Source organism: Camelus dromedarius, chromosome 11 (assembly GCF_036321535.1).
Source record: "Camelus dromedarius isolate mCamDro1 chromosome 11, mCamDro1.pat, whole genome shotgun sequence".
Taxonomy (NCBI): Eukaryota; Metazoa; Chordata; class Mammalia; order Artiodactyla; family Camelidae; genus Camelus; species Camelus dromedarius.
The window spans coordinates 67,288,511-67,311,544 of record NC_087446.1 but is presented as its reverse complement, the minus strand read 5'-3'; the positions used below and the strand labels follow the sequence as shown (position 1 = coordinate 67,311,544).

Sequence of the window (23,034 nt, the reverse complement as noted above, 5' to 3'; positions counted from 1 at the left end):
GAAAACTATACAAAGGGTCCATAGGCCCTCTCCATATTATCTCTTACAACTACATGGGAATCTACATTATATCTCAAAATAAAAAGTCTAATTTTTTAAAGAGGCTATTGAGGTTAAATGAGCTCACTGTCTCAAATAAGGAACACAAAGCACAAATAGGACAATGCCCAGCACATGAGATACACTCAGTTAACATTCCCACTCAACCCATTGGTCCCTCCAACTTCAGAGCAAGAGGATGGGTCCTCGTGGCAAGAGGCCACTGCACCTGAAGCTAACAAAACTAATGGTGCCCACTTCCAAGAGCTCCTGTCATCACCCTTGTTCTAATTTTCTATTTGTAATTTTTTTCTTTTTATTAAATAGAAACTCCCAATTGCATAGCCTTCACCTGACTAGACATCATGATGGCAGCCCTTCAAAACCTGACCACAGAGATCATGATGGCAGCCCTTCTTGGTGAAACAATAAAATGAAAATCCATTTCCACAAGACCTCTGTGTAAATCTACTAGGGAACTTAATCCTGGACTGAGGAAGAGGACTGGGGAGGAGGGGGCAATCAGGCGCACAGAAAACTATGGGCCACCTGTCCCATGATGGACTTTAGACTCAACCCTCACCCTCCAGGAAATTCAAAATACACACCGACAGATTGCTATGGACAAGATTTTTTTTTTTAAAACAAATCCCTGAATCCCTAGCAGGTCTTATTTCTACCGAAACACAAATGGATTATGTGTATAATGTTTCACAAAAGCCCTAAAATATTATCACGCCAACTTGACACATCAAGAAAAACTGAGGTAGAGAAGTTTATCACATTGTACATGATTAGAGAGAGGCCACGTCAGACACCGTATTTAAATCCAAGCCACTGCTCCAGTGCTCACACTAGAAAGTGTGACATACTGCACCTTTCCTGCCCTCTCCCTGCAATAAATCTCTGAAGAGTCTTTTCTGTGCCACCTGGAATCACAATCACATCAATTTTCCACAAAGTGCTATGTCACTCCTTGGAGGCTGTATCAAAATCTAAAGGGTTGGGATGGGAGGAGTGATTTGCATTTTCTGTTTCTCAAAGGAAACATGGCTTTAAAAGAAACTGAAAAGCACATATCTAGTCTAAGCCCTCATTGTGCAGAGAAAAAAATGGAGGCTCAGAAGAGATGAGGAAAGGTCCTTATTAATAAATATATCCTCAGTGCAGCACCAAGCCAGCCCTGGGCACTGCTGGGGGAGGATCTGGGAGACCCAGGAGAATGAGTGTTAGAAAAAGGAAAGAGAATAAGCATAAAAGGCCCTGTCTCTACACCACCATACCATGGAATTCCACCAAATTACCAAGTAAGGGTGCAGCCAATATTAAGGTGGGCTAAGCAGGTTATAGAAACCTGGAAGTCTCAACCATATTGGAAATTCCAACATTTACTATGTTTTTTTCCCAGTTCAAGCATCAACTCAGTGGGAACTCTGTACCAGGGACTACACGAGGCCTGGAGTTCTCCCAAATACAGACCTCTATTACCACGTGTACAAACCACATAAAGGCCACCAGAAGAAAAGCACCCACAGATGGAATTACTGAAACTGAAAGCAGCCAACCAGCATATATTACTAAGAAAAATGGTGCTCCTAGAAATGGACTCATGGACATAGAAAGCCAACTGTGGTTAGCAGGCAGGAAAGGGGGGATTAACAGATACACGTTAATAAATATAAAATAAATGACAAGGACCTACTATATAGCACAGGGAACTATATTCAATTTCTTGTAATGAGTTGTACTAAAAACAATCTAAAACATATTTATACACATATGCATATGTTCATAACTGAATCTCTGCTGTACACCTGAAACTAACATTGTAAATTGACTACACTTCAAAAAAATTAATTTAAAAAAATAAGTAAAAATAAAAGCAACGCCATTAAGGAAAAATAAAAGAACACTCTAATCCCCTTAGCTGTAGCTGCTGAATATTTTTAGTTGCAAGCACCAAGTCCACTGGATCACTCCAGCACTGGCTGTCACTCTTTCTGACCATCAGAGAGTCACTTGGCTTCACTGAGGTTAATTTTCTCTTCTGTGAAAGGCTACAGTTGCAACTAATGATGTATAGAATCTCATCATTCACAAGCCCAACAATTAGTGAGGACTTCCCATGGGCCAGGCTCTGGAGAGATGAAAATATAGGGTCCCAGTTATATTCATGAGTAGAAGAAGTTTATGCCATAAAGACATTAATTCTTCCTATTTTGATAGACAGATTCATTGCAATTCTGATTAGAATTCCTACCAGATTTTTCATGGAATGTAACAAGTTAATTTATGGTCAAGAATAGCCAAGAAACTTCTTTAGAACCACCACTGGGGAGGGGTGGATTGGTCATTCATTTCCACTGGTCTTTCTGATGTGATGAAAACGTTCTGGAATAATAATTGTTGCACAACTGTAAATATGCTAAAAGCTGCTGAATTGTACCATTTAAATGGGTGGACTTCATGGTGTGTGAACAATATCACAATAAAGCTGTTATATGAAAAAATATTTCTTGACAATTATTTTTCCCTCTATACTACTTAGTCTGCCCCACAATTTAAGAAAAACAAAAAACCAAAACAAACCAAACTGTGCCAGGAGCTCTTTAGGACTGCAATGTCCCTGGGTCTCCAACGCCTCTGGTGGTGCTCTTCCTGTTAACACACCAAGCTGGGCTGGGCTAGTTAGGGAATGTAACTGTCTTTTTAAAATCGATGGTCACACTTTTCACCCTGGGAGAGGGAAGGAAGGAGGATGACACAGCCTTATGCCTTCAGCTCATTTTTAACTGAACCAAGCCCTGCTTTCAACACTGTAATCCCTCTCACTATAAAAACACATGACACCAACAAGCACCGCCATCATAACACCTGAAAGTGTTCAAGGTACTTACCTGGGGCAGAAACACTGAGGGAGGAGACAGAAGCTCGCTTGGCACTGAGGATCCCTTTTCCCGACTCCACCAGTAGCTGGGCTTTACAGCCGGAGGCTCTCAGCCCAGGGAGCAGTGCAGACGCCACTGAGCTGTTCCTCAGGGAGCGGGAAAGGAAGACCAGGGCAGCCCCGGAGTCGCGGGGCAGGGAAATGGGTGGAAACGCGGGCTGCAGCCCCGCTCGGAGGCCATCCCCAGCCCCAGCCCCAGCTGCCCCGTCCGGGTCCGCAGACCCCGCCTGCCTGGGACGCAGCCCGCCCAGTTGTGGGAACGGGCCGGTGGCCGAGGAGAGGAAGCCTGGGAGGAGAGGACTCGCGGGTGAGAGAGGGGAAGGGGACGCCAGCAGCGGACTGAGGGGAGCCCGGCTGGGTGAGAGGCGGCAGGTGCACACCTGGCCCCGGGAAGCTGTGGCACTGGGGCACTGGGGCAGGTGGCGCGGGCAGAGGGGTCTGGCCCGAGCAATTCAGCTGAACACAGGCTGACTCACGCCCTCGTGGTCTGTGACACGCGGACCGCCCTCCCGCAGCCACCTGACCCCTTTCCCGGGAGACCCCACATTGCACTTCCACAGCCAGAGGCACCGGCCCCGGGCAGGAGCTAAAGGCCTGCCGGGCGACAGAGCTGAGAAGCCTTTGGGGCTAATCCCCGGCTCGGAGATGGAGCTTCCAACCCGCGGTCCAGCTGACACCGACCGCCCATGCGCAGGAGGGCCAGCAATCCGCTCTGGGTTCTGCGAGAGAAGGTGGGGCAGTGAGGGAGGGAAAAGATGGGAGGGGGAGGGGAGGAGGGAAAAAGTGGAGGGAGACAGATGGACAGGAAGAGCAGAGAGAAGGGAGGGATCTGGAAAGGGTAAGGTCCTAGCGGGGATGGAGAGAAAAAGCTTTACCTCTGGTGGCACCCTGAAGAAGGCGGCAGTCCTGCCTCTGTACCCTTCTGTAACACTTCAAGGCCCGCAGCTCAAGTTTTACCTCCCTGATCCAGCCCTCCATCCGAAGCTGCTGCAGAACCCCTACGGGTATCACACCTGTTGCCCCCAAGCGGAGCAGGGTTTTCTGTTGGTCTGGGAACCAAGCACCCGCAGGTGTTGTCGCTCAGAACTACCTTGGGAAGAGTACATATTCCCCTTTTACACGCTGGGAAACAGGCAGGCACGATCTTTGCCTTAGCTCCACTGTCCCAGGTGTTGGGCTGGCAGGGAGAGGGGTGGTTCAAGATCAGAGCCCCAGACAGAGCAGACTGCCTGAGTGTTGGTGCATAGTCCCCATCCGTCCTGGGTAAACCACACTCCACCCTAGTGGAACCATCAAGGGCTCACAGTAGTTCCCTGGGTGTGGGAGAGCTGTCCTCATGTGAAGGAAAAGCCCAGCTGGGCTAACAAGCTAAGTCACAAATCTAAGTGTGATAAGTGTCGGTTTACTGATCTAAATTCTGCTGGGCTAACTCGTAAATCTGAAGTTTAGTGTCAGTTTACTGGGCTAACAAGCTAAGTCGTAAATCGAAGCTCAACAAGTGTCTATTACAAGTTGACAAGCACCAGTGTGCTGATTCCTTCCTTTTTGTTGCTTGAGCCTTATTGGCTAATACACCCTTACTTGTAATTAACCCTTTAAAACTTCATGTGTATGTCTTGGAGGTGGGTGCTCAGAACTTCGGAGCAGAAGCCCCTCTGAGCCAGCCGGCATAATAAATCTGAGTACGCCAACACTCCGAGTGGTGATTGTTCCTTGGCTGGCCTGTTGTTTCCATAACACTCAGTTCCAGTGCCCAGCTTGCTAGGTATATAGGAGTGCTACCAAATCCAAATTCATTCTCCTCAGTGCAGGACAGGCCAATAAGTTGGGAGACCAGGTGTTGGGGCATGGAATAGCAAGTTTCTGTAGACCTAGATGGCAAACTAATGTCCTGGAAAACCATCTCCCCAAGTCAGAATTCAGGCTCCTTTCCTACGTGCTTGGTTGTTGCAATCTTCTTGGTGTAGGAATTCCTTCTTGTTAGAATCCTTTGTTCTTGCAGCTATCTGCCTGGGTCAAATCTCTGTAAACCTCTAACAAAACAAAAGTTATTTTCTATTCTGCAATTTCTTATCTTTTTATGAATGAAAATGTGTTAAATATACTTAAAGATCAGAGCCTTCAGAATAGGTTCTCCTGTATATTTCAGGCTCTAAGCAACATTGTTTTACAAGCAAGATGAAGCCTAGGAGACAGAGCATAGGGTTAAAGTCAAAAGAAAAGATCTAATATGGAGTCAGATTTGTTCTGTTCTATTACCCAGGCAGAAGTCACTTGAGGATTTAAATCCCTTTAAGTTAAAAATAACTAAAACTTTAAAGGAATTTACATACATAGGTGGGAATGTGCATAGCATATCTGGAAAAGCACCCAAAGGATAGTAAACAGTGGCATCTCCAGGGAGGGCTGAAAGAAGAGAGGATGAGGGAAAACTTCTTTCACTTGTGTATTTTTGTGCTCTGTTTGAATTTTTTTAACCATTTGCATGTATTTATTTTTCAGTTAAAAAAATGTGTAATGGAGCAAAGGAGTAACTAGCTCAGCAAATACAGCAGCCATGGAATCACTGAGTCATCACTTTTGATTTAAGCCAGGAAGCATTTATTGACTCACCTATGTGCCCAGTGCTGTTTTAAGACTTCTTTTTATTATTATTATTATTATTATTATTATTATTATTATTATTATTATTACTATTTTTATTATTATTATTATTTTATGAATTAATAACAAGGTATCCCTCACCCCTGCCCATGGCTGGTGGAAAACCAACTGAGTTTTTATTGAGTTGTTTTCCAAGGAGTAGAGATGAGTTATAAACTGAACACATCTTCAGGGCAAAACAGTCGGAGTGGTTTTCCAGCAGGCCAGACAGCTATGAAGGGTTTTCAATAGAGGCCCCCAGAGGCTGAGAGAGAAAGCCTCGAGGACCCTACAAAAAGCTGCCCAAACTGTCTTCTCCATGGCAATACTGAAATAGGAAAGAATAAATCTGACTCCATATTAGATCTGTTCCTTTGACTTTAAAAAAGCCAAGTTAATACTCTCCGGTCTTTTCATGGGTTATGATGTCACAGAGGAGATGGACAGGTCAACAAGGAACCACTCTGCCGTGATCACGGAGCCGGGGAGCGGGATGGGCGGCAACATGTGTGACGCAGTTGTAGCCGTGCCCGCGTTTCTAGGCAGGTACCCAAAGTCGCCTCGACAAGATGTCAAACACTTGTGCCCACGTCCTCATCACCTGACATGTATTAAAGAGAAATGGAAATGTATAAAAGGCCAATACCCTTGGTGGGTACACCGTCCAAAGAGCAAAGTCACAGTTTGACAACTGGCCATCTCGGTTCCCTGGGCTTCATTCTTGGAGAACCTTAAAAACCACTCCTCTGTCCTTAAGAAGTGCTGCATATTTGTCCTATCTTTGGCTCAGGGATGGAGCACGTTCAAGTGAACTTTAATGTCTGCACAGATTTGACTGTCTTTCTCCAGGTTCACTTGTCCATTCTAAAGAGGCCTGAGCTAAGTCCATCCTCCGTAAGATCTATTCCCTCCATTGACTGCTCATTGAGCCTGCAATTAAGAGCCAGCAGAACAAGAATGTCCTTAGCTAAAAAGTTCACCCACCCTTCACTGCTTTCTTAATCTCCTCTCCTGGCTAATTGCAACAGACTATCACCTCCCTCCACCAAGCTCCCCAACTATGTCAGTTTGTCTCCCCAAAGAGAAGGTAAGGTCCATAAAAGAGGAGACAACTCCATAGTCACCTCTGAATTCCTAGCATAAAGAAATGTTAAGAAATAGAACTATGATTATGGCTTCTTTCCTATAAAACCTTTCTGGTTATTTGATTGAGACCTTGGAAGACAGGTGTTTGCAGTCAAGTATCTTGATCCTCAAGACTCTGGAGGCCTTTTTCGGAATGGCTGCTCACTGATTCATTCAAACCACAGCTTCTCATTCCAGGAGTAGCTGTGATTCTCTGCCAGGAGTTTGTGGTTACTCTCATGCCAGAAGAGCTTTAAACTATATCCTTACTTTGGATTTGTTATTTTTCCCCTCTTCCAAAAAAATTGACTTTCCTTAATGTCTTACCTTGAGGAATTTTTTTTCATAGTTAACCCTTTAGTAAACCATGCTACTCGGGATGGGCTTGGCTTTACATATGATCAGTCATCCAACTCCCAGTGTGAGAGGACTCGGGCTCACCTCCTACCCTCCAGTCAAGGCAACTGAAACTCAGTACAGGAGCCAACAGGCACCCCAGGGCTTCTAAGGCTCGCGTATCACCCAGAATCCCTGCTTTCTGGTTTGTCTTGGCTTCTGAGGATTTCCCCTCACTTTCTTCACAATTAGCTGTGCAGCTTGAAAGATGAAGAAGGAAGGTTTTATTTCTTAATCAGCATTTTAAGAAACTTGTGTAATGAAGGTTTTCACGAGTTTCTAGAACCCTCCGTTGCCGAGACAGAAAACACACTAGATATTTTCTAAGTTTAGCTATCATGTGTATTTTTTCTTTTCTTTTGTTTTCTTAACTGCAAATAGACATTTTTTAATTAAAAAAAATAAGGCCCCAAATAGGATAGAGACTTGAAGGGGCATACAAAATTAAAGGGCAAAGACAGAAAAATGATAAATACTCTACAAGGTTAATATAATACTTACACTATGGATCAGATCAGCAATTCTCAGTAACAGCTAATTGAAATATGTCCATGAGGTAAAACGTCTCTCCTGTCAGGAGATGGCTAACAGAAAATAGAATTAAAACAACAAACTAAAATTCTAAGTCTGGCGAGGTACAGAATTCTACCAGCTAAATGTGTCTTCTTCTGGAAAAGAGGGAGGCTCACCAGCTCTTTACTGTGGAGCCTGAGCCCAGGGGATGGCGGTGAAGTGAGCTCTGTAAGTACCCAATAGCAAACTTGTGATGAATAAAGAGATGTGAGCTTTGATGACAGAGATGATACTATTATTCACTTGTCCTGTAAAGTATGTCTTCACGTTCAGTGATCAATACCTCGGCGTCCTCAGGGATTAAGATTATAGGAAAATTCACAGCCCGGGCCCAGACCTCCTCTTTGAGCTCATGACAATGCACTTAGATGTCTCAAAGGCAACTCGAGCTCCACCTGCAAAGAGCTGACTTCACGGTCCTCCTCCAATAGCCGTCCTACCCAGGGCCCCTGGTCGGGGGGCAAGGTCTCACTGCCTCCCCCAGCTCAGGCCCATCACTCACAGATGTGACTGGACCCCACCTTCAGGGCCCAGATTTCCTCAGTCACCGAGTCCCACCACCCACACCTGACCTACCAGGTACTCACTGGCACTCACTCAGCACTGACTGTGTGCTGGGGACCACGCTGCACACTGTGCACACGTTATCTCACTGGATCGCCACAGCAGTCCTGGGAGGTCGGTACATCACTTCTTCAATTGATTAGATAAATTGTTTACTTCCTTGAGTGCATCATCCAAAGTGACACAGCTACTCAGCCACAAAACTGGGACTGAAAACCACTTGAAAATTCTACACTCCTACACCTGGCAGCCACCCTAATCTGACTCATCACATCACCTCCTGCAGAGCCTTCTAAATGTTTCTAAGCATTCTACAAGACAAAAGTGATCTACGAGAGCACCCCACTCCCCTACTAAAAATCTGTCAATGACGGTCCACTGCCCTTAGGAGAAAGCCCCACCGGGCCTGAGCACAGCCCAATGGCCCAGCATCCGCGTTCCCTGCGCGGCCTCGCCGCCTCACCCACCACACAGATCTACACGTGCCGTGTCCAGGACAGGGATGCTGACTCCGTACAACCCGGGGCTCGTCTCATTCAAACAATGATCACCTTCTTCAGTGTTCACCCTCTTCACTGCTGACGGTCAGAAAAATATTTTCTCAGGATGAATCAATATCTTTTTTCTTACAACTTCCTGTCATTGATAATGAGCTCCATCCAAAATACAGAAGACCTAATTCTCAGTCTCCTTATCTGTAAAGTGAGAATAACAAGGAAATATATGAAGTTTTAAGTGAAATAATATACATGTGAGGCTGAGGGACAATTCCCAACATACAGTAAGCACTCAATATGTGCTTACTTAATATTAATAGGAATATATCGCATTCCAGCAACATTAACTCAATGTTTTATGGCTTTGTCCAACAGACTACAGACAAACATTTGGACGAACACCTTTGAGCAGATCAGCCCAAGCGTGATGGGAGAGGTAAGCACTGACTCCAGTTACAGCTGCAGCCAACCAGCACTACGGGGCTGGGGCAGTTTGCTCAAACTCTTACATGTTGCTTGAGAATTTAGTTGTCATTAATGAATAAAGACAGGTGTTCTTTAGTCAAAATTCCTGAAACATGTATCTTCAAAGATTGATGCAAATTTGATTTCAAGTACAACACTCTCACTAGAAATTATTTGAAAATGATAGTCTTAGCTCCTCTGCACATCAAAAGGGCATGATCTTAATGTATCTGACTACACCAAAAGTGTTGTTTAAAGGAATTTAAGATGAAGCCATCCTAAATAAGCTCTCAGTATCATCTTCACAAAGCCCCACCCAAGGGTCTCATTTCTCACTTCCACATAGGTGTTCAGGTAGCTTAACCTGGGTCTTGGTTTCTTATAACACGGGGGTGGGAAGAGTTGTGGATAGATTTATGTAGCAAATATAAACCTAGAGTATTTGCTGTGTAGAAATCCTAGAAATAAACAAATTAATATATAGTCTTACCCTCAAGAAGCTCAACCTTTCCATTTACAACAGCATTAAAAATAAAATGAGAGATACATTTAACAAAAATTTACAAGATTTGTACATTGAATATTTTGATGTATCACCGAAATAATACTTAAAATATCTACATATATGGAACACATCCCATGTTCATGGAATGGTAGACAATATTGTTAAAAATGTTAAGACTCCCCAAAGTGAGTTACAAATTCAGTGGAATCCTTATCAATATTCCAGCTGACTTCTTTGCAAAAATTGAAAAAGTGATCCCAAAATTCATATGGAAGTGCAAGGGGCCCAGGTCAGCCAAAACAATCTTGAAAAAGCAGAGCAAAGTTGGAGGACTCACTTTAAAGGGTACTAAAAAGCTATAGTACTAAGTCAGAATGGTACTGGCATAAGTTTGGATAAATAAATCTATGAGACATAATAAAAACCCAGGGGGAAAAACTTACATTTACAGTCAGTTTTCCACAAGGGTGTCAACAACACTCCATTGAAAGAATAGTCTATTCAACAAATGGTGCAGGGAGTGCTGAGTATCTGCAGGCAAAAGAATGAATCTGGAATCTGGACCCCCATATTTTAAATAAATAAAAATTAATTCAAAATTGATCACAGACAGAAACGTAATAACTAAACCTATAAACTTTCTAAAAGAAGACACAGTATAAATCTTTGTGGTCCTAGGATAGGCTTTGGTTTCCTAGATACAATACGAAGAGCACAAGTGATAGAAGATAAAAGCAGATAAACTGGACTTCATCAAATTTAAAACCTTTTTGTTACAAATTACATCATCAAGAAAGTGAAATGACAGGGGAAGTGGGTATATCAAGTGACAGAGTGCATGCTTAGCAAGAAAAATAAAATAAATCAATACATCTAATTACCTCCCCTGTAAAGAAATTGTTTTAATGCTTTAAAAAACTAAAGTGAAAGGACAATCTGCAGAATAGGAGAAAAATTTTGCCAAGCATGTATCTAAGAAGAGACTAGTATTCAGGGTATATAAAAAATGCTTACAACTGAACAATACAAAGAAAATCGACCCAATGTTTAAATTTGCCAAGGATTTAAATAAATACACAAATGGCCGATAAGCACATGAAAAGAAGCTCAGCATCACTAGCCAAATCAAAATCAAAATGAGTTCTCATTTTACACCCACTAGGACGGTTTTAATCAAAACATCGACAATAACAATTGTCGTTGAGGAGGCAGAGATACCTCATTTGCGGCCAGTGGAAAGGGACAATGGTGCAGCTTCTTTGGAGAAGTCTGGTGTTTCCTCAAAAGGTTAGAGTTATATGGCTCAGCAATTCCACTCCTACATGTAGAGTCATCCCTCAGTATCCTCGGGGGGTTGGTTTCAGGAACCCCCCACCCTGGATACCATAATCAAAGGATGTTTGAGTCCCTTTACAATCAGCCATCTGGATCCATGAAGTGGAAACTACAGATATGGCGGGCCAACTGTACAGCCAACAGAATGAAAACATATTCTCACAAAAACTTGCACATCAATATTCATGGCAGTATCATTCAAAGTAGACAAAGGTTACAAACAATATCCATCCATCAATGAATGGATAAACAAAATTACCAAGAATAGGCCCACAAACTTTTGGTCATTGAATCTTTGACAAAGGAGGTGAGAACATACAATGGAGTAAAGACAGCCTCTTCAGCAAATGGTGTAGGGATAACTGGACAGCTGCATGTAAATGAATGAAGTTAGACTACTCCCTCACAGCATACACAAAAATAAATTCAAAATGGCTTAAAGACTTAAACATGTAGACAAGACACTATAAACCTCTTAGAAGAAAACATAGGCAAAATATCTGACATACATCTCAGCAATGTTCTCCTAGAGCAGTCTACTGAAGCAATAGAAATACAAGCAAAAATATACAAGTGGGATGTAATTAAACTTACAAGGTTTTGCACAGCAAAGGAAACAGTAAGCAAAACTAAAAGACAAACTATGGAATGGGAGAAAATAGTTGCAATAAATGAGACTGACAAGGGCTTAATTCCCAGAATATATAACACCTTTTACACTTGATAAGAAAGAAAAACAAACAATTCAATTCAAAAATGGGCAGAAGGCCTAAAGAAGCTTTTCTCCAATGAAGACATACAAATGGCCAATAGGCACATGAAAAAATGCTCAATATCATTATCAGAGAAATGCAAATCAAAACTGCAATCAAATATCACATCTCACCAGTCAGAATAGCCATCATTCAGAAGTTCACAAACAATAAATGCTGGAGAGGCTGTGGAGAATAGGGAACCCTCCTACACTGTGGTTGCAGTTTGGTGGAGCCATTGTGGAAACCAGTACAGAGGTTCCTCAAAAGACAAAACATTGACCTCCCATAAGACCCAGCAATCCCACCCCTGGGCATATATCCAGAAGGAACCATAATTCAAAATGATACCTACACCCCAATATTCAGAGCAGCACTATTTACAATAGCAAGACATGGAAACAACCTAAATGTCCACTGACAGATGACTGGATAAAGAGGTTGTAGTATATTTGTACAATAGACTACAATTCAGCCATAAAAAAATAATAAAATAATGCCATTTGTAGAAACATGAATGGACGTGGAGAATGTCATTCTAAGTGAAGTAAGCCAGAAAGAGAAAGAAAAATACCATATGAGATCGCTCACATGTGGAATCTAAAAAAACAAACAAACAAAAAGATAAACTTATCTACAGAACAGAAACAGACACACAGACATAGAAACCAAACTATGGTTACCAGAGGGGAGAGGGTGTGGGAAGAAATAAATTGGGAGTTCAAGATTTGCAGATACTGAGTATGTATAGAGTAAACAGCAAGTTTATACTGTATAGCACAGGAGAATATATTTAATAACTTATAGTAACTTATGTTGAAAAAGAATATGAAAATGAATACATGTATGTTCCTATATAAATGAAGTGTTGTGCTGTACACAAGAAACTGATGCAAAATTATAAACTGACGCAACATTATAAACTGACTAGAATTCAATGAAAATATTTTTAAATAGAGAAAAAACGAAAAAAAAAAGAAAAAGGATATTATAAAACCAAAAGAATAAAGTACTGACTGAGGCTACAACATGGATGAACCTTGAAAGTTTATACTAAAATAAGCCAGACACAAAAGGGCAAACAGTGCCCTTTTAGGTGAACTGTATCTAAGCCTTTATTGTACTATTCCAGTAAATTTTCTGGAAATTTGAACTCTCAAAATCAAAATAAAATGTATTATTCATTAAAAACCTAAAATGATTCCTCACAGGAGGGCTTTAATTATTAAATGCAGAAATGCATGTAAAGCTCCTGGAACAACACTTTGCACGTCCACACACAGTCACTGCTGTCACTGCCACTCAGAGGGTGGTGCCAGCGCTGATGAGGGCTGCCTCCAGTTGCTCCCCTGCAGACAGGAGTGAGGGCCTGGGCTCTGACAGGAAGGGTGACCGGGAACATGGGTTAGACAGAGCCACGCCCCAGACTTTGTATTACCCAACTTTCTTATACAAACTGCTCCATGTAACATAAACACGCTACAGGGATGTATCTTATGACACAGGGAATATAGCCAATGTTTTACAATAACTATAAATGGAGCATAACAATAAAAATTGTGCAACTATTGTACACCTGAAACTTATATCATATTGTAAATCAGCTATACTTTTATAAAATGTTAAAAAATAATTTTAAAATGTTATCACTTCAGTATTCAATTCGGTTTTTAAGTAACTAATAAACAGCTTAGAATGTATAAAACATTTAAGTGTGATAAGTTTGTTTACATATTTATTTACTTTCAGCCTCCTGCTAAAAGAGAAATTAAACAATTTTTAACACAGCTTAACAACCATAACAACAAAAAGACAAAAGTTAGAGTGAAAAGAAAATGGAGATTCAATACTTAAATGAAACCAGGGGGAAGTAAACTCATAAAAACGAATGCCATGAAGTCAGGGTAAGTGTTAAAGGCCGACTAGAAATTCAGCCGTAAGATTCTTGGCAGCTAAAGCAAAAAGTAAAAGATGATGGGGCGGGTGGTAGAGCTCAGTGGTAGAGCGTGTTCTTAGCGTGCACGGGGTCCCGGGTTAAACCGCCAGGGCCTCCTCTAACAGATAAATACACCTAATTACCTACCACCCCAAAAGAGCCCCAATGAAAAGAAAAAGAGAAATTTCTTTCCTAAGAAAACCTGATGTTAAATTTAGATTAAATACTCGAAAAAAAAAAGAAAGAAAAATAGAAAAAGATGAGTGACACAAGCGATAATGCCCGTGAGATAAATCTGCGGTGGCTGCTGGCACGTCCCCATGTCCCACGTGGGAAAATCTGAAACATCCTTCTCACCACTCAGAGTCATCCTCAGCCCACCCCACCCCTCTCCCTGTTAAATGCAGGAGCACAGGCAGGGCCCGGCCTTTGCTCTCTCTGTGTCAACACAGTGAGACAGGATGGAAGGGGCCAGAGCACAGCCATTCAATGAAGGCCACAGCAATTAACATCAAAATGGTGAAGGATTCAACCCCCAGTAGGCCTTGAGGCTCAGGATGAAGAGATTTTACTTCTAGCAGATCTTGAGCTTCATTATACACCCATTGTAATAGTAACATGGTGAATAACACGCCCCAAGGCACCATGGCCATCCCAAGGCTAGCCACAAAAGGTCAAACGGTGGGAAATGGCCAACTCCCTGGGAATCCCAGCCCCTTGCCCTTAGGCTGCTCCTTCTAATTATTAGCATATAAAACAACCAAGCCCATGAAAACCAGCAACACAGCGCCACCTTGCGGTCATCACTCTCTCTCCCTCTTCGGAGAAGGCCCACACTTTGTCTGTGGAGTGTGTACCTACTTTTAATCTGAGCACCCAACCCCCACACCTCGTGGCATTTCTCCTGCCTTTCAATGTGTCTCTGTGAATAAATCTATCTTTACTCAACAGTGGCTTGCTCTTGAAACCTTTCCTGCATGAAGCCAAGGACCCACGTCTGGTGGGGCACATTCCAGGGGCTCAACCAAAGCCTGGGACACAGCCCTTCCCATGCCCCACTTATGTTTTCTTGTATCAACAGGACTGGGATGTGAAGGGAGTTCTGAGGCCCCAGCTAAGGGACAGAAGTAGCCCCCAGGACCAAAATGGCGGGCAGCCCCTCCCCCAGCAGGGGCCCTGAGGTCAGCCCGGTTCTCTGTGGTTCTCTGTTGTGCTGACTCCCCAGCCAGAGAGCGTTCTCCTAGGCCTGTCCCCACAAAACCCTTCTCTCCAAAATGCAAGCACATCATTTCACAGTCCTCTTATTCAACCAGGAAATTTTCAGCCCACTTTTTCCTTCCCTAGTAAAGAATCTATCTGTCCTTCCTCCCATCCCACCACTTCTTTCTTTGTGAGAACTCTGTACTCCCCATACACCATCCTGAACGCAGGTGCCTTGCTGGCTGGGACCGAGATGTTTCAGTCTCACACAGCCTGCATCCTTTCACTTTCCCCTTTCTACCTTAAAAAGCCTTTCCTGAGTCTCCCACCCCTCTGATTCTGAACTTCACAAAGTGCTGAGGTTGCATGTAGTCACTGTGTGCAAACCTCCCAGGTTTCGACTAGGTTTCCTTCACAAGATCTTCATTTAGGAGCTTCATCAAGAAGTTTAAAGAGTCTTTTCTTACATCGGAGTGGAGGAGCCTGCATAAAATTTAAATGGCCTTGAAGAGAGAGTTAACCAGAGACAGAGAGTTCATAGGTCTTAGTCAACAGTGTCACGAGGCAAAATGTTCTTCGAAGGCTCAGCGTGGCTTCTGAACACGGATTCGGGAGGGAGGAGGTGCCAGGCGGTGAGTGGGATGAGTGACACTGGGTACGCTACCCCAGCTGGGGAAGTATTGGATTTTGTTCTAGTTTTCCAAAGAATTTCTTACCACCTTTTCTCTTATTGTTACATACCATTTCCTACGGATTAAGAAAATCAATGTCAGTCATTTGGGCCACTTGGTAGAAGCTACACGATGCCATTCACAGGGCTGGGATGTAACAGCCACACCAGTCTAGGTTGAAAGACCAGTGGGGGTATTTCCAAGGTAATCACGGGCATGCAGCAAACTCCCCAGCTTCAATTACCTCATCTCAAAAGTGGGGCCAATAAAACTACCAAGCAAAGTGCGTGATGATTATGGCCGACATCTGTTTACTAGGTAAGTGCCCGTGACAGCTGACACTGGATTAGGAATGAATATGATCAACGAGGCACAGTCAGCCTGGTTACATGCACCCTGCCTTCATGCCTTGGTGCAGGAGCGGAGTTTGTTTAGCTGAAATGAACACCCTGAGAGCAGCCCCGAAGGGAAAGCTCCCAGCTCTGCACGGCGAGGCGTGTTCCTTTCCTTCTCTGAGCTAATAACAGTTTACAGTCGTCTGTTTTTACATTTATCCCTTTAGTACCTGCCTCCCCTCCGGAGTTTTTGCTTAAGCAGAACAGGTCCAGGTTTGTGTTGCTGCCTGCCGGATATTCTGGGCTGGGAGACAGGCGACTCCACGTCTGGCTCTGGTGCTGAACGGAGAGGGCAGAAAGCCCAGGGGCCCATGCTGAACAGAGGCCCCTGCACCCAAAATTATGGTCTGACTTTGGGCAAATTACACCGTCTTCTTTACCCTAAGATTCCTCATCTGTTCATGAAAATAACTGCCCATGGCACGTAGAGTTTCAAGGATTAAAGGAAATCACCAAATTCACAACCTATTCAAGGGGCTACCAGTACGTCCTCAACAGGCACATGCTACCTTTACGGCTGTAACACACGCTAAGCGGGGCGGAAGGACAAAGTGAACACTGCTAAGTGCCTGTTAAGTGTTTCATGTGTGTTATAATACTGTTTAAACTTACAACAAACCCAGGAAGAAACGAATATTATAATGCATATTTCACAGATTCACCAACAGTTTAATGGAGGTTACACTCTAGTCCAAGGTCCTTTGGTGAGGAAATGGCGATTTAAACCTGAATCTGAGCCCAGGCCTGGGCTACACCTCTCTCCAATCCACCTCACCACTTGCCTATGAAATCCACCTGTCCAATACACATTTGCACAGGTCAGCTCTTAAATGCAAAGTGTGCCACCGTTTGTCAATGTTTGTTAATTACCATAAAGTGCTCTCAGAAACCGCTACAGAAAAGACAGGTTGACCCACATCCCTGCCAACAAAGAAGAGATATTCTGCCTTGCGTTCTCCTGTAATGTGCAGAAACCCTTCCCTACACCACCAAATTCAAATGTATGCTTCCTCCATGTTTATGTTTGCACACGGCTTATTAAAGTAGAAAGTACCTGCAGTAATTCCATCTCGTTTCCTTTGCAAGTTTCCAGATTATCCACAATCAGTCTGTGAATGAAAATACTACAATGTGAATTAAAATACTACAACCATGTCAGTAAACAAAGAATGCTGAAACCAAGTCATCAAGGCTGCCGCCACCCCCCAGTGCGGACAGACCTGAAGCCCAGCCTCTACAGCCACTCACAATGCTGCCCTCTGAACAGACTGAGAATAAGAAGACAGGATAATTGCCCTAGATAGCTAGGTGCTTGTCTAAAGAATGAATCCAGTGAGGTCAAATGATACATACAAAGGCACTAAATTCTTTAACTTGAGATGCCTGGATTTCTTTAGATAACAAGCAATCTTTTATTGTTCCAACTCCCTGGTCTTTGTTGTAAAGTTCCTATATAATCCTAGATCCTCCCCTACTTCTTGGGAGCAGTCCCTCAGACAGATTTGAAGGCTGTCATCCCGCCTCGAGTCTTCCCGCCTAATAAAGTGTAACTCTAAACTTTCAGGCTACACATTTCTTTCAGTCGACAAGTCCCAGAATAGACACAACTCATCAATTCTCTAATGGAACACACTGGATCAGGAACCAAAAGCGTGTTCTAGTCCAGAAAAACTACGGGTCCCTCTTTCATTCTGTCATTATACAATCCCACCAGAACTCATTAATTTGCTGTCTGCTCATCTGGCAACCAAACTCAGAGAAGAGTCAACTCAGCAGAGTGCTCTACTCGGGAGAACCCCCCGCAGCAGCACTGCAGGCTACCTGCCCTCCCGCACGCTCTGCCGACCCCTAGTGTCCTCCGTGGAGACCAGGCCAACAGAGGTGTTCCCAACAGCTGCAAAGTCCCACAGATTAAATAAAAGCATTATATTTTCTACGATATGTTATGTATATTACCATCTCTGAAAACAGCTTTGCCAGAAGCCCAAATTTTCCACATTAATCTGCATAGGCAATTCTGGCCCCCAAGGGAAAACAAGTCTTATGACGATGCTAAGGCCTCCAAAGTCCTCTCCAGGACCATCAACCAAACTGCCTGCAGGCCTGCAGCTGCAGGCGGCTACATGTCTGTTTTTAAAGCAACCCCTTCCTGCCCTCGGGCGCTACAAAGTCCCTCTATGCCCTCCCATCTCAGGGTAAGAGCAGCCACTGCAGAAACTTGCAGGGCAGCACTGACAGGACTGGACACAGAGGATCAGAGCTAAACTAAGCCTTCTGATGACACGAGCTTGTCACTGTGTCATTTTACAAATGAAGGTATATATAGAGAGATGGGGTGATCTTGCTCAAAGTCACACAGCTAATAAGTGGCAAAGTCTATAACTCAGCTCCACCCTCTGGTGTGACGCTCCAGCTGGGACACCCACAGGGTTCTCTCGTGCCTGCCTGACCAGTCCTTTACTGTCACTCATAACCCACCACAGTGTCTGACCCTAGCCTGACTTTTCAGCCTCTTCTCCCTCTAGTTTCTCAGGAACAAGGCTGCTCGGGCCACTGTGTGACTTCCGGCTCCCCAAACCCTCAGTGCTCAGGGTGGTCTTGCCTGTGCAACCAGCACCCTGCTCAGAGGCTCTTCCTCCCCTGCAGGAGGATGTTTCCACTCTCCGCAGGGACACCCCCTCAGGGAAGCGCTCTTCTCCCCCTCAGCACGGCAGGTGTCCCAGGCCACATCCTGAGCTGCCCCATTAGGACTGCCTGTGCCCAGGTCTGCTAGTCAGACCAGCAGCCTCAGAGCCAGGGATTATGCCCGGGTCTCCCTGCAAACCTACTGCCCGCCTCACAGCCCCCAGCCAGTAGGTCACCTGGAAGTCACAGCAAGTGCCCCACCCAATCCTGAAATCCCTTCATTTGCCAGCACCGCTGATGACTGGTCTCCAAAGTTTGGTCAGTTTCACACAAAACAGCAGCTTCCACTGAAGCTGAGGGTTTTCACTTCTGCTCCCCATCCTTAATGGAAACGTCAAGGGAAACCAAAAGACCTTTTCTCAACCCTTTTCTGATGACACATTCCCACCCACAATACTCACATGCTCAAGAGCTTTGGGTCCACGTAATTTTGTTTCCCTTATGCTAAGTGGCTCAAAACACTGCAGGATTCTTTCTCTTTTGAGAGTATTTGTTTGTACTGAGTTTATTGACTTTAATCTCTTTTTGTCTCTCTCTTGTGTCCCTAGCAGTTGCCACTTCTTATTCCCTTCAGCAGCCTCCCTCCCATCATCTAGTCTAGGAAATCATCTTTGATGAGGGGCCCGGGGGCAGTCACAGAAGATGGAACAAAGGTACAGAGAGGCTACATAATTTGCCCGAGAAGATCAGCTTCAAGCCCCAAAACTGTGTGTCACGTCCCTCTGTTTAACACTTATGCTAAACTAGTTAACTTTTTATAGATTATGGTTATAAACAGATGAGGTATCAAAATACATAGAAGGACACACATCAACTCTAAGATGTTTATTAACTCCACTATTTTGTTTCTATTTATTTTATTTCTATTAAAAAATATTAGGAACTTCTGCAGTCAATATAACAAAATGTTAATGGGTGTTAAATCCAGAATATAGAGGCGTAAGTGTATCATTACTCATAAGTATTTGTATGCTCACAAGACAAAATGACTTGAACGTCTCTCTCCCCTCCCCCTACTCGCTACTGGCTCTCACCTGAGCTCCCAGACCACACATTTAACAGCCTTTCACTTTATCCACAGCTGAACTCATCAGGGTTCCCCCAAAGCTCCCTCTGCAGCTTTCCCTCCTCAGAGCACAGCAGGACCATCATTTACCTCATTAATCCACCCAGAAACCTGGGCCTTACTCCATCCTACCTTCACAGACATCATTCATCCTTTCCTTTTTACCATCTAAACATGCCTAAAATCTGTTCGTTTTTTCCCGGTGACTGTCCCACTGACTGTCCCACCGCTCAGGTAGAAGCCACCAACACTGCCCACCTGGACTCACGAGTCTCCCAAGTGGCCTTCCAGCTGCTCTCCCCTACTTGAGACAAATTGGATTTTGTCACTCCCGTTCTTTTATGACTCTTTTCAAACCTAGTGTTCTTAGAAGAAACTCCAAGTTCTTCACATGGTGAAGGTGTTTGCCATGAAACTGTCAGCTCAGGGAGGGCAGGACCCCCCTCCTCCTTGGCCCTCCTCTTTCCCTAAGCCCCGCCCTCTCCCTCGGCCCCGCCCTCTGGCACAGCGCTGGCTCAGGAGGACCTGCTGAGCTACACCAGCCTGTATTCTAACCCTGGTGTTCAATTCTTAGCAAATTGCTTCACTTATCCATACAAATCCAAGGTAGATTAGAAAGATTTTAGATGTTGAGCTAGACTATTGATTTGGGGATTTTGCACTAGCAACCTGCAAGTACATGTTCTAATGATTCTGTCTTCTTAAAACCACACCCAGATTTAAGGAGTTATTTGTGGAATGTCTTCGGAGTAAAAGGGACTGTACTTTTACCGACTTTATGTTGTATAACATGAACAACCCGGACAGGGTCACAAATGGAACTGCCTCACAAGTGACAGAAGACAGGTGAGAGGCACAAAGCAACAGGTCGCAAAGACGGTAAGAGCAAATTTGTTTTGCCAACCCCCGCAAAAATGCCTGAAAGAACCAAAAATTCTGAATTTTGAAAGTAAAAGATTATCATATAGTGAAATAAAATAAATAATCCTCTTCATCAGGGTTTCAAGATCTGACTCCAGATTTTTTAGCAGGCCATACTGAATCCTAGCACAGAAAAATCAGATGGACTAGTGGTGAGTAAGTTCCAGGAAAACTGCAGTAATTCCTCCACTTGTGTAAGGACATACACTCACCTGCCGAAGGTGAATGTAGACTGAATTCTGGAGAAATTCGGAAGCTTCCAGGCTCCGCTTCTGGATGCCGAGGACACGGACAGCTTGGAAACATGCTTCTAACTCAGTCACCGGAATTCTTACACTGCAGGGGGAAAAGGAGGCCCTCAGTCGATAGCAGAGATGTTCCTGTCGTGTATCACAGGCCGTGCCTCAGGGACTCAGTGCCCTGCAGCAGCCCGGCCCCAGGCGAGGACCCGAAGCGTGGCCCACCGAAGCAGGAGGTGAACTGTGCTTGAGAAAGCCCATCCCCGATGGGGGCAAGAGTGGCTGGTGGGGTTGAGTGAACATATAAATGCCCACAGAAATATGCCTGCATTCATTCAAGTGATACAAGCAACAGTAGCAGGCTATTTAACAAAATTTCAATTTTCAGTGTAAATTTTGCCATTCCTTTCCGCTTGTCCCCTGCACTCTGAAACAGGCTTAGGCTCTCTCACACCTGCAGCTCTGAAGCAATAGTTGTGAAGTCATTTTACTTTGCTGCAAGTGTCCTCGGTCCCCTTGTAACTGTGTCTGTCCTCTCTTAACACAGTCGGATATCTTCCTGGATCTCTACCTGAGTTCCTTTCTCCTCCTCCTCAGATCCTGAGATAAAGGACAAGTGAAGGCACATGACCAGAAAAGGCACTGTGGACTTGACTGAAATCCACAGTGACCCCCTGGGTGAGTGCTGCCCACCCCTTACATTCGATTTTCAAGGTTCTGCACAGGGTGACATCCAGCCCAGAGAGGTGTCCCAGGCCCATTGGAAGCTACGTGGCTTGGGCACGGGGACAGGTGCAGGAGCTGGTTCCGGGGTCAGGCCCCTCCCCACCTCTGCTCCCCTCTCTCCCGAGGCCCCGCTGCCAAGCACTCAGGCTCCGTGATCTTATGTCCTTCTCTTCTACTCTACTCCAAACCCTTTTCCTTTTCCTTTTTTCCCTAATTATCCCCAGCTGGAGTGATTTTTCATTCGCAGTATCTGAAAAAATTTCCTGCAGCCGAAAATGAGGTCTCAAGAAGTCAAAGCACATATGCTACTTCCTGAAGAGTGCCGCTGGCTAGGGGGACCCTCACCAACACTCACGTGGCATCAGACATGTTTCAGGGTCGGCCACCCCCAACAAGAGTGTGCTGTGACCCCTATGCCCGCACAGCATCTCTGCTCACAAAAATATAGTTGGCCCACTTATCGGTTATTAAGAAGCAAAAATACAAAATTGCTCATGTTTCTTACTAAAATTATCTATGAAACAGAAAAGGGAATTGTAATAGAAAAGAACAATTTTGACCCCATGTTAGGTCTGTTCCTTTGGCTTTAACCCTGTGCCCTGTTTTCTAGGCTCAGACTTCCTAGCTCTGCACCATTTGTAAAAGAAAGTTGCCTTTAGACTGAAATATCCAGGACAGCCTCTTCTCCTGGCCGTGATCTTGAAGGATGCTAATTCATCTGCACTTATGTAGAGATGGCAAGTTGCAAAATAGAGAATAACCTTTGTTATTTTTTTTTGGAGTTTTCACAGGGGCAACATGATTTGATCCGCATGGACAGCTGCAAGAACAGCGGATTCAAAGGACAAGCAATTCATACAGCAAGAAGTTTCCAACAACCAATCAAAACCCCGCCCCTTTTTAGTATAAAAGAAGACTCAATTCTGACTTGTGGATGATGATTCTCCAGGACATCAGTCTGCCATCTTCTGGAACTGCCAGCTTTGCAAATAAAGTCACTATTCCTTGCTCCAACACCTCATCTCCCGGTTTATTGGCCTGTCATTTGGTGAGCAGAATGAGTTTGGACTCGGTAACAAAATGACTGCATTGGAGGTAGTATGTCTCCACTGTTTCCTCGTTTCCAATATGTAACATGCACATTACTTATGATCTAGTGCAAATAATTCATCAAAGACAACCACAAAAAGAAACTATACTCACCCAGCTATCAACACTGAACACAAAACCTGTCAATTTTATATGCTGTTTAAGAACACAACCGAAAAACCTAACATAGGGAGTTGATTCCACGGAAATAAAATTATTTCTACTCCTTCAAAACTTTTTCTTTTCTTTTCTATTTTATTTTGTT

At 44.0% G+C, this 23,034-nt stretch overlaps 1 long non-coding RNA gene across 1 annotated transcript in view; it reads right to left on the bottom strand.

The window, feature by feature from the left end:
• LOC135322427 (uncharacterized) overlaps positions 1-3,165 on the bottom strand; it is a 36,773-nt gene extending 33,608 nt beyond the window's left edge. Inside the window, exon 1 of the long non-coding RNA XR_010383004.1 lies at positions 2,937-3,165. This is a non-coding gene — a long non-coding RNA (uncharacterized LOC135322427). The remainder of the gene's footprint in view (positions 1-2,936) is intronic.
• Positions 3,166-23,034: the final 19,869 nt, after the last annotated feature.